The sequence below is a fragment of the Ursus americanus genome, chromosome 10 (assembly GCF_024610735.1).
Source record: "Ursus americanus isolate L20-20 chromosome 10, mUrsAme1.1.p, whole genome shotgun sequence".
NCBI classification, from domain to species: Eukaryota; Metazoa; Chordata; class Mammalia; order Carnivora; family Ursidae; genus Ursus; species Ursus americanus.
In genome coordinates, this window is record NC_142136.1 from 13,367,124 (window position 1) to 13,379,782 (window position 12,659).

Consider the following 12,659-nt stretch of genomic DNA (forward strand, 5'->3'; position numbering starts at 1 on the left):
TGGGCTGGCAGTTAAAGAAGGAAGAAAATGGGCAAAAAGCCCAATAGAACACAGAAGAGTGATTTTCAACCATTTTTTTTCTTTTTTCTTTTTTCCAGCAGCCGATTTCCAAAGAAGCCTGATGCAGAAAACCAATATATAAATCAGATAGAAGGTAGAAAAGTCAAACAGAGTTTCTCCACATTAAGCAGGGTTAGAATCCCTCTCACTTTCCTCCCCTCAGGGACTGTCCTGAGGTAACAACGTAGAATGTATTATTTTAGTTCTATATGGCAATGCATTTATTTGTCAGCATTTAATAGTTTTTGAAGCACTGTCATTTTTGTCACATAATTTATTGCTTATGAAAATTCAATGAACTAACAAGCACACTAGGCATTAGCAGTATTATCATTTCATTGCAGACCACTTGCTTCAGGTCACCTAGCTTATCAATGGTATAGATCTGGAATCCAAAGCCAGGTCTTCAGAGTTCTTATATTGATACACTATAAAATCCTTCATTTGTCAGATCATTACACTCCTGGTTCAGGTTGGATATTTTGAAGAATTTGGACGACTTACCGGAGGACAATAGCAAATATCATTAAAGTAAAATTAAAAGTAAATAAATCTTTTTTATATGTTTGACCTATGTAAAAACAACATTTTTAATATGAATTTTAACTTATAGTTGGTATAAGCAATGATCAAATAAAACCCTCTCTACTTCGCCCAACTAGGTCAATCCCTACAAAGTTTAGATAGATAGATATGTGACAAAGCTTTCTCCTCTGAATAACATAGAACTGTGTTTTCTAAATATGACTTTCCAACAGAATTAATCAGACAATGTTTTAAAAATGCAAATTCTGGCCCCCTCAATTGAAAATATAAACCAATAGGTTTAGATTGGAGCCATTTTTCAGATGTGGGGTTATGTTTGTAAAACACATAAAATCACAGAGTAGACTCAACTTCCCCAGTTACTGCAAGAGAATGAACTAGAAGTTTTGGGAGAGAGCCTTTCAGGCCACAACAGCATCATTTATTCAATTATAGCATTAAATTTATCCCAGTCACCCGAAAGATCGGTGCATATCCAATTATGCCTAATTTATACCCTGGGATGTGCTGGTTCTGGCTCAATGTAAAATCCTGGTAGAATCGCAATTTAACAAGCTTGACAGGACATCAAAATTGCTATGTTGTTTCCAAACCTCATTAAATGGAAGCCTACACTTTCCTATAATGTTCAGAGGGAATATACACTATTATTATTTTTCTATTTGTTTATGTATGGCAAATGTTCAGCAAATACTTTATTGGAAAACAATACCCAGTTTGAGGGAGTTGCTTTGAAAACAAGGCATTTACCACTGAAAGCAGTGGGTGCCCAAGAGAGTAAAGTCTTCATTGTCCTTTGTGGTTACAGCATTTAACGGAATGTAATATATTCTTTATGAATGTGACATGATTCAAAACATCATGGAAGCAGCCTGGGCAGGCTGCAGTGAACCGACAGCCGGCTGGCTGAGACACGCTTGGATTCAGAACCTTCCTTACATGTCTTCTGTGTGGAGAGTCTCGGATCATGGCGCCCTCTTATTTTTCCCTCGGGTGTCGTGACTTCTCCATCTCTTTTGCTGTCACCTGTCGTTTCTCCTGGCCTCTATTTGTGGGCAACCCTGCTCCCCGGCCCCCAGTGCCCTCCTCTTCTGACTCTACTTGTTTTTCCTTGAGGGGTCGGCATCAGCCTCTCAACTTCTGCTACTCAAATCAGCATGGCAGGTCCAGTCCCCAGATACTCAAGAAATTTCTACCTGAACATACGCCTGTCACCTCACCCCCACAAAAACTTATCGTGCCCATGCCTACTGACCTGTTTTTCTCCTTGACGATTCCCCCGCTTCTGGGAATGGCATTGTGATTCTTCCCTATGCCCAGGGCTCAAGTTGAAGCCATGTTTGAAGCAGTACAACGAGGCACCAAAGATGGCAAATTGGGAGGCACTCGGGGCACAGTTCGAATCCCTGCTCTGCTACTCAAAAGCTGTAGACACACCTCAAATCTCTAAACCCATCTCCTCAACCACAAAATGGGAAAAATAAGGTCTTTTCCACAAAGTTATTGTGGAGAGGGGCACCTGGGTGGCTCAGTCGGCTAAGTGTTCGACTCTTGATTTCAGCTCAGGTCATGATCTCAGGGTCATGAGATCGAGCCCCATGTCAGGCCACACTCAGCTCGGAGTCTGCTGGAGATTCTCTCCCTGTGCCCCTCCCCCCACTCATGTTTTCTCTCTCTCTCCCTCAAATAAATAAATCTTAAAAAAAAAAGATATTGCAATGATATGACCACTGACATGTGCCTGGACTAAGTGTCCTCTCCCTCTCTTCTTTGACTTTCTCTTTGTTCTCAGTCCGCAAGCCCTTCCTGTGAATGCCGTCTCCCTTCCTTTCTGTTCTACTCCTGGAACCAACAGACTCTGGAACCTCATAAAGTATGGACTCCATACAAGCCTCCTGGGAGTTTCTCTGTCTTCACTCTACTGACATATGTGTACCTGCTGTATTTGGGTTGAAATCCTCAGCATGGGACTTGGCTCTGCCCCCTATCAACCATTGGGAATGCAAAGTTCTCTATAAGGCTCAGTTGCTGCATGCACAAAGTGGGCACAAACTCAGAGGGTTGGTGGTGAGGATTAAGTGAAATAGTGCTTCTCAAGAGTCTGGCATAGTGTGGGGCATATATTAATACTCTAGAATTGTGAGACACAGTCTCTTTGTCACTTGTGATTAACCCTACATGCTGTTACCAGACTACAGGTTGTAAACTTCAATTTTATCCTTTCATTTTCCCGTTCAAGGAACTCTGAGGCTTTCCCCCATGGGACTGCACCCCCAACCAAAATAGCTTTAGGAGAAAGTATGAACTACGCCATTTGGCATTCCGGTTCTCCGTAATACAGGATCCTCCTGCCACATCTTTCTAATTGATTGGGATTCTCTTCTCCCGTTTGATCGGAATAATGAGGCCCTTCTAGAAGAAAGCCCTTCAAACAGCATTTGGACTTGTCTATGGCATGGGTCAGAGAATGAAAGAAGGGGACCTAGCGTTGGAAGAGAACTTTCGCTGAGGCTTTCCAGATGAGAGGGGCTTCATGAGGAAGAGGCAAATGACAATGTCTGCAGTACCAGGGAGAGACAGCTGAGCAGTCTCCAAGGCCGAGGACGTGCTAAAGAACACAGAAACCCAGAGGCGTTTCAAAGGGCGCAATCTCCGAGAAAACACTGCAATACTGTCACCTCGTGAGGAACTGAGAAAGAGTCCAAACAGAAGGAATGTGACGGAGGAGCAGAGCTTCCTCTCGAGCCCCCGTAGGTCAGGGACACAAAGAGCCTGCCTGCTCTTGCTTCTAGTGACCACAAGTAGCCCGGAGCAAGGCAGGGCTCTTATCACCATTTGCTTATAAGCTGGGAGTGTTTTCTGCAAACGAAACCCTTTTCTAAACTGGTTAAATTGTTAAATTGGGCCAGTGGAGCTGGACTGACTCATAGAGCTTTCTTCTCCCAGGGCTGAGGGAGAACTCAATGCCAGGCAAAGCGTGATACAGCATTTCCCACAAGTAACTCAATCTTCTTGTACCTGAGCGCTCCGACACCAGGGTGACCTCGGCCCCAAAGCATATGGAATGACATCCGGCGACACAACCCGCTCTCCTCCCTGTCCCTCAGCAGACCAGACTCAGCTCCATCCCATTACATTGCGCCTGCTTTTCCTTCTGCCGAAAGGCTCTCAGACACAGTGAGGTAATGAGAAACCAGACAAATCCAGATCTATCCAGAAAATAGATAGGTCTGGACACCAATTGCACCTGTTCCACTTACTACCTCTGAGACTTTGAATGATTAATATAAGATCTCTTTGCCTCAGTTTCCTTATCTGTAAAATTAGGCTCTCTACCTCAACGATGTGTTGTAAGGATAAGTGGAATAATGAATATAAATTGCCTGGCAGGGTACACAGCATATAGTAGGGGAACAATTAAGGATCCCTCCATCCCTTGAATACGTGTGAATGGTTTTATGTCTTGACAACGACCACATATGCCTGGGGATCCAAGTCCAGTCTCACCTCACTGAGAGGTCTTTACTTAGCTTTCCTTCCCCAGTCCCCATTCACCATTCTGAAGTCCTTCTCACCTTAACGGCTGTTCCGCTAACTTGCGCAGATCCACTGCCACTGTTACTCATCATTCAGACACCGATGTGCTGTTTGGTCAGTTAGACTTTCTGAAGGGGAAGGTTAGTGTCAACCAAAACCTTCTGTCATCACTTCTATTTCCTACTGTAGCTCGCATTGTTATATATGTTCAATATATTTGCGTGAGTTACAGAGTGAATGGGCAAATCTCAGTGCAGGGACAAAGGTCAGCGGCAACCTAGCTTTTTAAGACAATTACAATCCAGTAGGTGTTGAGCTTCCAAATTTTAGAAGCACCTCAATGGTGGCTAGCATGGACGGAGAGTGGAGTAAAGCTATCAGAGACAAGGAGTAAGATGAAGAGAAAGGCAATATTGCATGAGTTATAAGAGGTCAGGTGGGAGATCGAGTGGGCTGCAGGGAGCTCTCACCCAGAGTTGCACAGATCAGGCAACTGACCGCCCTGCCAGCTCCAAGCAGTCCTAATCTCTCCCACTCATGTTAGACAATTCAAGAACACTGATAAAGCAAAGATTTCCTTTGATATGCTGCCACATTCTCACTTGAGAGGAAAACTTCATTTTCCTCTGTTTTCTATTTGTGTTATGTTCTCTATATGGGGGAGGAGACAGCTAGCTATCCACCAACGTTATTCCCTTTCACTCCCCCCCTAATACCTGTGGCTGGGTATGTGGTCTAACCCCCCTTTGCTATAATGGGTGGATGTTTGGCTAAGTTTTCACCAAAAGATTGGGAGTGGAAAGATGTGTGCTATCTCCAACTGGGGACCCTTGAGATAGCAAGTGGGCTTCTTCCATATTTTCTCCTTTCCTTTAAGGCTGCTTGGAACTTGGATATAGCCGTCACCCAGCCTTGACCATGCAGATTCTAAGACTCTAAGATTTAAAGAATTATAGAGCCATGATATGGGAAGAACCCCAGCCCTGAATGACTGTGGTATGACTCTCGTATGAGAGTCTTGGTTCGTTGGTCTATGCCAGGTGGTCTCTGGTTAGAGCTTAGCTGTTGCAACCCAACTGCAGCATATATAAAATATATAAAATATTATACATTATATAATATTAGATACAATTATGTAATATATATCACATGTAAATATTATCTATTATATAACATGTGCTATAACATATAATATGATATACAATACATATATAATAGGTACATATATAATGTACCTATAATTATATTTCTATACCTAATGTATAGAAATATACATTTTGGAGTGCATTTTAAATACAAACATGATAGTGTACAATATATTGCAACTAGCTTTTTTTTCCTACTAAATAATATGTTTTGGAGATTTTTTCCAAGTCAGATGTGTGTGTGTGTTTGATACAGGTGACAGACAGACAGAATGGTTCCACTTCATTTTTTTACTGGTCATATGTACTTCATAGTATCAGACGCACATAGTTTATTTAATCCCCCGATGACCTTATTAATTAGTTTTGTGACTGTTTTTACTTTTCACTGTTATTAATATTACTGACATGAACACCCTAGTACATGCCTTTTTATTCACACATATAGGTATTTCTTTAGTATAAATATCTAGAAATGGAATTACTGACTTGAATACTATCAACATTTATGAATATAATGTATATTTCCAAATTGTCCTCCAACAAGTCTAAGCCAATTTATATTTCCATAGCATATGAGAGTGCCTCATTCTCTAGAACACTTTCAATATGAGGAATCTTTACTTTTGCCCAGCTTATGGGGGAAAATAGAAAAGTATACTGGAGAAAGAACCCGAAAAATCTAGAGCTGCAATTTCATGTGATAAATTCCCCAGTGCCTCGACGATCACACTTCGTGAAACTGAGTCACTTGGACTATTCTGATGATCACAACAGATTGCTGTCTTTCTCCCAGACCTGCCAGGTTCGTGACGAGTTAGGCACTTCACCAAGCTCTTGTACTCAGGATTCCAGTCCGCCCACACATGCCTGCTTACCATAACGACCTTCATTATGAGGATGAGTCGTAATGCACCAGTGAGTTTGTCCTTACATGTTAATAATGTAAATAAATTCTGTTGAGGAGACTAAGCTGCATTGTCCTAGTAGCTGAAGCCTCTCTAGTGGGGGAGGGGGGGTGAGCACAGAGGGAGAGGGAGAAGCAGACCCCTGCTGAGCAGGGAGCCCGAATCGGGGCTCAATCCCAGGACCCGGGATCATGACCCCAGTCAAAGGCAGACGCTTAACCGACTGAGCCACCCAGGTGCCCAAGGCAATCCGTTCTGGCCTTTGCATTTCCCTATGGTTTTCCCAGCACAAGCAGGAGGAATAAAGCTTTTCCATTTCCGTTCCCCAACCGCCCAAATTATTTTTAGGAAAGTTGATAATTTCCATTATTAATCGGTCTGGGCTAAACATTCACCAAGACATGCTATAGAAACAAAACCATATTGATGAACGATAGACGGAAAAGTATCTTTGGAATTCGAGCAGACCTGAGATAGGGAATGATCGTACAGAGGGAAAGGCCTGATTGGTGTGATGTAAAGGGAAGAAGAACATGGGTTGACATGGGATCAAGTCCTAAATGGTCCCAGTTTACGTGTGATTTTGCACAAAATCCTGAATTGTGCTAAGTCTCTGTTTTCCTGTCTTTTAAAGGTAGCTTATCTACTGAGCGCCTGCCATGTGCCAGTTTCCACTGTAGGTGCTCGGCATATGGAAGAAAGCAAAACGAGGTTCTTGTCCTCAAGGAATTTATATTCTGGGGGTGAAGGAGGGGGAGAGACAGATACCAAGTGATTAGAAGCACTGATGTCTACATTGATTCAGGAAACAGTCACTGAGCTCATACTTTGTGCCCAAGACCCTTCCAGGACTAGTTTTAAGAATCCTGCCTTCCAGGATTGTTTGAAGAATTACATGTAATACCCAGACAATGGCTGGTACGGTTGACAGTGCATAGATATGCTCAGGAAATGGCAGCCATGATGTTGCTGATGATTTTCTTTCATTTGTCTTTTCTCCTTTCAAGAAATATTTTGTTTATCCATTTTTTTTAAAAAATTCTTGAATGTGTGTATGTATTTATTGCTGCTCTTTTTACAGGCTAGCATTTTGTCTTAATTCTTGTTTTAAAAGTTATTTCTTCGGGATGCCTGGGTGGCTCAGTCATTAAGCATCTGCATTCAGCTCAGGTCATGATCCCAGGGTGCTGGGATCAAGCCCCACATGGGGGGGGGGTTCCCTGCTCAGCGGGGAGCCTGCTTCTCCCTCTTCCTCTGCCCCTTCCCCCTGCTTGTGCTCTCTCTCAAATAAATAAAAAAATCTTTAAAATAAAAAAAATAAAATAAAAGTTATATCTTCTTTGGAGTGGTGAGCAGAACCACAGTTATAGCTTCACCTGTAACTGCGTACAGACCTCTGGGAATCCCTTTGGAAGAAGGAATAGTCAGACTCCTTCTGTGACCTGCAGCAGGGCCTTTAAGCAAAGCGTATTCTTTATTGTCCCATGACAGTTTGATGGGTGGTCCTCCCAGGGCCTGCTCTTTAAGCAAGTAACAATCCAGTAGGGAGAAATGGAAGATGGAGGCGAATGAAACCAGGCAAAAGGACAGAGATGGGGAGACTAAGAATATAGGTGGCCTCGTGGAATCAGAAAGGAAGACTCAGAGATGGCGTGTTCCACCCTCTTACCCACTACCACCACCTCCGTTTTCCTAGTCACGTCTGATAAGAAGTTTCCCTGACCTCCCCCAATGCCCAGTCTGAATTGTCCAGCTCCCAGGAGGCTTCCAGAGCACATACTCTGGAACTTTCCATGCTCCAGGGCACACAGATATTCTTCCCAGTACTTATCGCACCGGATGATAGTTGCCTGATACTCATTTCTGACTCCACCTCACACCACCCCCACCCATCAAACTCTCACTGACATGAAGTCTTCACTGCTGGATTCTCTATGCCAAAGACAGTACCCAGGACATATCAGGCTTCAATACATTTGTTTGATGAATGAATTAGGCAGAGACAGAGAGAAAGTAGAAAAGTCAACAAGTCAAAGGCCTAGAGGGAAGGCCCAGGTACAAAATGAATCCCCACAAACAGTGAAAAGCAACACAGACCTTCAAATAGTGACTCTTTTTCAACAGTGCGGATATATAGAAAAGCCTAAGAGAAATTTGGAAAAAGGCAGGGCCACAGAGAAGACCTCCAGAGTGGGATGACCTCTCCCATCAGAGGAGGTGAAACTGGGCTCTTGCCTTCCAAAATCCACTTGTCTTTTCACCTAGTCTATGTTCAGCCATTTAAATGGACCTACTGTCTAAATGGCAATGAGCTAGGTTCACATCATGCCCTACCTATTGAGCCTTTTTTAGTTACATGGAGTCAGACTTGATATTTGGGGCCAAAGATCTAGAGATCTTCTGTGGGTCTAGGCTTCTTCATTTTCTAATATATACAGTAAAATATTCAAATAGAATATCTCAACTAAGAATAGTCTTTTTTTTTTCTCTTTTCAGCACCATTTGTAACTACCTGCAAATTTAAATGATAAAGAAAAACTGATGGCATCATCTTTACTATCTTATTAAGACATACTTCTATTAGTGAGGATTCACTAGAGTGCCAAGAATAGGTACACTGAAAACTTCTATAGCATATTAATGCATTAAGCATCACACCACACTTAGCTCCTGATATAATTTTGAGTTTCCTCAAAAAAAAAAAACAGTTCTTCTGAATCCCTTTTATAAAAAAAAAAAACCACCTTGAAAAAGCTTTCAGATACTCAAAGACGTGAATCTTGCTCCATTCCCTTGTGTATATCTGATTTAAAGGTTAATAAGTAATTAGGAAGAACACTCATCCAAAAATTACCAATTAATATACCATCATTTTCATTAAAAATGCTATTAATTATATTGTTGTACAAATGTCCTGGACTGGCTAATAAAAAGTTACCTAAAGCAATTCTAAATCTTTTGGGAAGAAAAAGAAATTAATCAAAATCAATCACTTTTGAAAATTACGATTTGGGTTTGAGACGTCAAACAAAAGAAGGTGTTAAAATCAAAAAACAATCAGAGACCAGCCTTGAAAATTTCCTGAGCAGACAAAACCAGGTTAGTCATCCAAACAAAGTTTAATTTATCTTATTTTGCAAGGTTAACTTGACTTGGATCACTTCTTGCTTATGTCCCTGAACGTCATAAGCAAAATGTGAACTGGTTCCCAAGGCTGATGGGAGGTAACCAGTGATGAGTTCTCTACGATGCAAGAAAATTCTAGTATTGTAACGAGTCACTGTGAAGAATAAACTGCTTTCTCACAATAGAAGCTACTTTATGCAACGCACCCCTGCAACGCACCCCTGAGCCTCACTGTTTTGGTCTGAGTGTTCCTGGTTTGCAAACTGTCTTTTTGGTTGTGTGTACCATAAACTTACCTAATTACTACTTCAGCAATTTGCTAGTTTTACTTCTGTTTTTTATGAACTTTCGACAAGGGGAAATGCATGTCTCCATTACTTAGTGTGGATAGAATCTGACATTGACAGCGTTGCATGGTTTATTTTATGTACCTAGACATTATCACTAAGAAAACCTACCTAATAAGAGACCTTGGCAGATGTTTAATGCGGAAGTTTGACAGTTCTTTGGCTCTTATAACGTAAAGCAGCCCTTTATAAATGAGTTCAAACTTCGAAACTATCCACATATATTTTGTCAGTTTCTAGGAGACTGTGCTTGGAAAGTTATGATTAAAGTCTCTTGTATATTTTGTTCTATACCTTAAGTGCTGGTGTTAGCCATTTAGTAGAAATCCACAGAATTGCGAAGTTGGAGAGTTCAGGATTCAAGTTGTACCATCACTCTAAGGACTCCACTAGGTTTCATTTTACTCAACAGTTCTACGGATCTCCAAATTATTCTGTTCTCACTCTCTTGTCCTGTTGCCTCCTGTACGGACCAAACATCTGTTTCTACAGTGTGCATTTGGGCTAGGCTAGGCAGCTGGCCAGTGTTTGGTAAGGATTAGAACTGTGTAAAGTTGCGGCTCAGCACCATTTTGATACATAACAAACTATACCAGGTATACTTATCATCAATGAAATGAACCAAGTGTGGTGTTAGGAACTATACAATCAACCCAGACACAAACTAATGGTTTTCCATTGCATCATAGATATTTACAGGTTGCTAGGCAACCAAATATTCCACCACTGACACCAGGGAAAATTTCTCTGCTAAGCTTGGATTGGTCATTCAAGTAATTAGTTCTGCATGAGACTGCCTCTCAATGTCCCTGGCGTAGAACTTTTTAAAGGACACAATACAAATCCCAAGCTTGCATTATTTGCACGGCTCCTGAGATGGGAACTCTCACCCTCCAGGCATGTTCATCTATTTCTTACTCATGTTGAACTGTCTTTACTCTTTCCATAGAACCAGTCTGCCTCTTCTTCATCATTCCCACTCTGAATATGTGGAGAGGGCTATCGTGTTTTCTCTTAACCTTTCTTTCTTCAGAGTAGACATACCCAGCTCATTTACTTATTTGTTCCCATTGCTCCCATTGTCCTGTTTGCTTTCCCCTCCCAGTGGCACCAGGGGCAATAACTGGGATGGGATGCTGTTGTTTTATAGTTTACAGTTATGGTTAATCACTTGGAGGCTGTTGTGTTGTTGGATATTTCCATTAAAATAGACATAGGAATAAGAAGTCAAAGGGTATGGGACAGGGGCCTGATCTTTCTAATCCTGACTTGGACAATGCCACCTGTGAGAAACCATACTTTTGTGCCTTTATGGGAACCTTGGAAGACAAATGGAAACTTTCAGGGATGCTTACTAGGTTTATGCAGCGTGAGAACAAACAGCTTCAGGGTGTGATGAAATCATTTGGAGTAATATTTTCTAAATTTGGCCATGCATATGAATCACTGGAGAGCTTCTAAAAATACAGATTCCTGGTATCTATACTCAGACTTACTGAGTAGATGCCTTCAGAAGTCCCCAGGGAAAAACGCGTGGAAACCACAGATACGGGCTATCCAGCTCGAAGGTCAGCCATTCCTTTGAGCTGACCTCTACCTAGCCCGGAAAGCTCTTTTCCATGACATGTTTTGGCCACCTTTTGCAGCCCATGCTTTTCTCTTCTAAAAAAGGCTCTTTCAAATAATTACTACCAAATAGTTTAGTATTGAGTTGTTAATTCTGCATGGTTCTTAGTCTCCCCAGTTATTTTATAAAACCCATCAGAGCCGGAGCTACGTCTTACACATCCATGTCTCTCGAGGAATATGGCACAAGACTGGACAGCCACGTATTGGTTGGTGAAAGGTTTGGGGGGCAGTGGAAGAAGAAGTTCAGAGACAAAAGGAAGAGAGAGGCAGGAGGGCAGCTAGAACAGTTTAAGGTGAAGGAGCTTAAAGAAGCCTTTCTTTTGAAAGACGTTTCTTCTGCACTGCACTTGTGGCCTGCTACCAGACATAAGTGCTAGAGTTCATGGGGGATGTTGGTCTCCCCCCGCCTCCACATCGAACCTGATCTTTGGAGACCCCAGGCAGTCACCCACAAGACAATATTATATAAACATGGCCAGGAGGCCTAGGATTTCCTGCGTTTCTAGCCCACTTGGAACACCAGAAGTAGATATTGTAGGCCCCTGATAAAGTTCCAAAATAAGCATGAAGGGGTCCCTTGGACAGTTACGTAGGCTTGTTAAAAAATACCAAAGACACGTTGAGATTTTTAAATTAATTCAATCTGGATGATGCAAAGACTCTCCAATGATCTTGGGGCCTGGCCTCCTCCTGCAACTCCTTCTCCAGGCAGGGTAGCCTTCTCACCAGGCAAATGGGAACATGTCATCCTCTCAAGCAAACCTTAGGACTCAGAGCCTAGGACTCAGACTCCTGCATGGTTTCTCTCTTAGCCACTCTCGCAGGCCCCTCTCCCCCTGACGGGTTCATCAAGCTCTAGTCACCCTGCCTTCTGTTTCCAGAAAGAGGAACTTACTTCTATCTCCTGGCTTCAGGGCTCCCTCTCCCCTGTGGCCTGGCAAAGCTCTTCTCTCTCCACCTGGCTGCCTCCTCCTAATCCTTCGGGTCTCTGCTCAGAAAGCAGCTCCTTGAAGAACCCAGCCCAGGCCACCTTGCCTGTTGAAATTCTTCCCTGATCACATTGGGTTCTATCCAAGTTTATTTCCTGCTCAGCACTTCTCATGGCTTGAACATAACTAAATTTTTTTTTGGGGGGGAGGGCCTTTTGTTTTCTGTCACTCTCACTGGAACAAACACCCCGTGAGGTCCAAAAACTGTGCCGAATTTCTAACAAGCTGTACTGCCAGGGCCTGGCCCAATGCCTGTCACCGTGCGGGCACTCAGGATTTCCTGAATGCACAGCAATCTGGAGAAGTTGTGATTCTTTGCTTAGTTTGTTTACTTTCCTCTTGTTTCCTCTACTCAACTGCGAGCTCCCCGGG

The 12,659-nt window shown here is 42.5% G+C and overlaps 1 protein-coding gene across 5 annotated transcripts in view; it reads right to left on the bottom strand.

Annotated features, from left to right (window-relative positions):
- Window positions 1–12,659, bottom strand: part of MBNL2 (muscleblind like splicing regulator 2) — a 154,239-nt gene that overhangs the window by 80,657 nt on the left and 60,923 nt on the right. The gene's annotated exons all lie outside the window — the stretch shown is intronic.